At 31.7% G+C, this 3,928-nt stretch overlaps 1 protein-coding gene across 2 annotated transcripts in view; it reads left to right on the top strand.

The window, feature by feature from the left end:
* The first annotated feature begins 1,281 nt into the window (after positions 1 to 1,281).
* LOC109540725 (protein zwilch) overlaps positions 1,282 to 3,928 on the top strand; it is a 39,799-nt gene continuing 37,152 nt past the window's right edge. For both annotated transcript variants that reach the window (XM_019909181.2, XM_019909182.2), the window contains exon 1: positions 1,282 to 1,433. The gene's annotated coding sequence lies outside the window, so the exon portion shown is untranslated. The remainder of the gene's footprint in view (positions 1,434 to 3,928) is intronic.

Consider the following 3,928-nt stretch of genomic DNA (forward strand, 5'->3'; position numbering starts at 1 on the left):
AAAATTAACAATGGAATTAGAGCCCATAAAATAACCATACATTTAGTGGATAACAGCAAATACTATAGACTATAGTAAGAAGGTACCAGAGACAAGTCTTGAAGACTTGTTTCTGAAGATACGTAGATACGTACTTTTCCAGATTAGATGGAAAACGATGCATTTTTTGAACATCATCTGCATCTAATCCACAAATGAGGCACTTCATTTTGGTTATCAAGCGAGGAATAAATCGTATAGAACCCACCAACTAAGAACACTCTACAAACTAAGAACAAGCTGCAGACTAAGAACTTAAACCACAATCAAGCAACAATAAACAAATCAAGCATTCGCTATCAAACCACAGATCGCAAAACTGTGAAATATAAAATAAAATTTATATTGAGAACAATCAAAAATCGTCAAAGTAAGGTTAACGCACAGAAACGATTGCAACAAGCAGCGTTGTCGTTATTATTAACTCAACACTATGTGTGGTTTTTCCTCAATGGATTAGATAAGGAAAGAAAATAATTATTTTGGCATTAAATATAACAACGGCAACATAGCCGTTGGGACAACTGGTTTCTGAATTTTCAATAACAGGTATCTGAGTTTTCAGTTACGTATGTGAAAAAAACTTCAATTACATTTGACTGAAAATTCAACCAGATTTTTTTAACAGTATACTCACGTACCTCCAGTAAGACAAATACGACATATTTTAACATTAACATTCCAAACCATTTTATGAAAATATCTATAATACGTGATAATAATTATACAGGATGTTCCGTAAATATGTTAAAATATTTTAACAGCGTGTTCTCCTAGTCATTCTAGAGGGGGGTCTTGCTGAGAATTTTTTTTAATTTGAGGTCTCATTTTTGAGATATTTGATCTCCAAAATGGCGAAAAATATTAGTTCTTGTTGTTTTTCTTTAAAACGGTTAAACATATAAACTTCGATTTTTGTGCACATAATAAGCTAATTGAGTGCAATTTGATGACAGTGTTTCGTGGTTCAATTTGCTTTTATAAAGGGTAAAAATGTAGAAACCCTGCTTTTGTTTTGTTCCGAACTTTTTGTGTGCACTTAAACTTTTCTCGACATAATTTTGTTAATTACTACCAGCTATTTACCAGCTTTTTTATCTCTCATTGTTTTTACCTAAGACCACTAGTTTGCCCGCAAAAAAGGCATCATATAAAAAATATTATATGAAATAAACAACAGCAGCAACATTGCAAGTACTATAGCTCCAGTGGCAACGTGGCATTACAAATATGTTTGCAGCAAACTTCACGCCTTCGCACGATTGCTCCATTTACGCGATGCTAACCGTTTTCGGTATCCCAACCTAACTATTTTTTAATTAATATTTTTTATATTAAGATTCGTGTGTGCTTTCATTACAGCTTTAAGTGCTTCTCACATTTTTTATTTAACGGTAAGTTTGTAATAGACACTTTTTGCTTGACTTTACTTTATAGGAAGACATAGAATAAAGTATAGGAATGAAAATATAATATTGTAACTTCCTAATAAATATCCGCTAAACTGAACTTGACATTTTACATTACTCTCCGGGTACTTTTTTACTTCATGTTATCTGAAATCCTATATTTCTGTTCCCTTAAAATTTGCTTATAGTAAGCAATTTCAATTTATAATTAAGCAAGTCTGTTTCCATGCTTTTATTACTATGGCCAAACCTCCTATTTTTAATTCCTGCGCACTTACATTGATAAATTCAGGCCACATTCAGCTAAACAAACAGCAATTAATAAATATTTAACTTGTACACTAAACGCTCAGATCGCTATCCTACTGGGTCAGAACTGCGTACTGTTCTATGGTCGCTACCACAGATTACAGAGATTGGCTGCGTGGTAGCGGCGCCAGCTTTATTTTCCGCTTGGGGGAAAGCCGGCGGAAAATTTTACAGAACGGGCTGGAGATATTTATACTTTTATTTGTAAGAGTTGTATATAATACATCTGTTTTACAAAATATTTTGTTTTCTTCATTGGCCGAATATAATGCGAATTATTTGTTAGTTAATTTTATTTAACATACTCGTATAATAAGCGTTTGCAGATTCATATTAAGTAAGCACTTATAATAGGATTAATACATGTTTTTGTCAGACATGGAGCTAACAGAGTTTGATGATAATAATAATGATAGCTTGAGTGTCGCAATATTTTACTTACAAGAATTTACTATACAAATATTATACGATATTTTATCTACTTTTGGTAGAAAAACGAAATAAATGTTACAAAAATATTCCTGTAAACATTTTTAAATGTTATTATGTTGTAAACAAATGCTGAATGAAATTCGCTATAACACTAGTATTTTTGTTTTTACAAACTTCTTGTTGGGTATTTCGCCTCAAAAATGTTTGTCTTCAAAAAAGACAGAATTTCCTCACGTCTTTTATTACAGATTGATAAATAGTGCTCCTATTTCGCAATAAGAACGCATTATTTATCAAAAAGTAATCAAGAACTATCACCTAGCGGGTATCCTTGCTACACACTTAGGCTGTAAGAGAAAATTCCAATTAGTAAAGAAATTAATTTGAAAAATTACCTTGACGTTTCGATTGCTATTTTCTGCTATCGTTATCAAAAGAACCTAAATGAACCTAAAAAAAAGTATGTTAATAAATTGTGTAACAATAGTAGGATAATACAGTTTATGAAAATTCGCTCTGATAATTCGTCTTTTTTATATTTTTGAAGTGATAACTTTTTATGGGAGGGTGAACCGATTTTTCTCGGTCNGAGCCGTAACGGCGGCTCCGACTTTGAATTCGACATTTTTCTCTTAGTGCGGGTGCATCTGTAGGTCTAATAAACTTTTCAAATACACATTGCGTTATTAAACTGACAGTGATTTTGATTTATCAATTATTGAGTGTGATATTAGTGCGTTCGGTGCAGTTTATTTTATAACGCTGATAACAATGAATCAACAAATTATCAAGGGAGAAGCTGCAGATACTACAAATACTAGGTAAAGGGTGCTCATGTACTAAATTCCTGTTCGAGTTTCGCCTTCTTTTAAATTTACAATTAAAGTACACACACAATTATACACACTAAAGCAGTTTAAGTGCAAAAAAATTAAGATCGTCCATCAATTTGCAGAAAAATGTATTACAAACTTTTGAAAATCATCTTCAAACGACCGAGTATTTATCATTGAAATGAGATTGCACGCTGCCGTGCACTGTTAAATATTGTTTTAAGAACTAACAATCGATGTTGTGCAACAAAATTGTGCCTAAGATTCACTACAATAAAGTTTTTGAAAAACTGTTGGACCTATTTTAAATCGCCTGATTGATTGTGGACGCAAATTCGTATCAAGAAAAGATTAAATTAAATTAAATCGTATCGATAGAATCCTGGTACCGATTCCCTATGTCTTACTCTCCGTCTGTAGTCCAGATGCTGCCCAGATGATGCCCATTTGCATTGTATTGCACGATTCAAAGTTCCGAACTGGTAAAATATTACTACCTACTTGTTCAGTGATTTTCATCGGAGACAATTGTTAAACCAGATGATGAGAGGATATTTTCTAAAGAAGGCAGGATCAATTTATGAAAAACGCTCAAGATTAAGTGCAAATAAAGTGTCACAACTATTCTTAATAACTTTTAATTCAATAATATGTTTTATTATTTGTTATTTTATTTTGTAACAACAAATTATCAATATTTAGATATATATTTTGTAACCTTTCATATTTAACATAAAATGATAAACATCATTACTGTTTTGTAATAATATGTAATAAATATGTTTTAAATTTAATTGAAGAAATATTTGATTTTACTTCGGTTATTTCAGAAAACATGGGTTCCGTCTTCTTATTTTCTATCCCGCAACGCATTCTTGATGTTAAGACGATACGAATCTCCCTTCA

Source organism: Dendroctonus ponderosae, unplaced genomic scaffold (genome assembly GCF_020466585.1).
Source record: "Dendroctonus ponderosae isolate FM_Combo_2020 unplaced genomic scaffold, Dpon_F_20191213v2 Dpon_F_20191213_1, whole genome shotgun sequence".
In the NCBI taxonomy this organism is placed as follows: domain Eukaryota; kingdom Metazoa; phylum Arthropoda; class Insecta; order Coleoptera; family Curculionidae; genus Dendroctonus; species Dendroctonus ponderosae.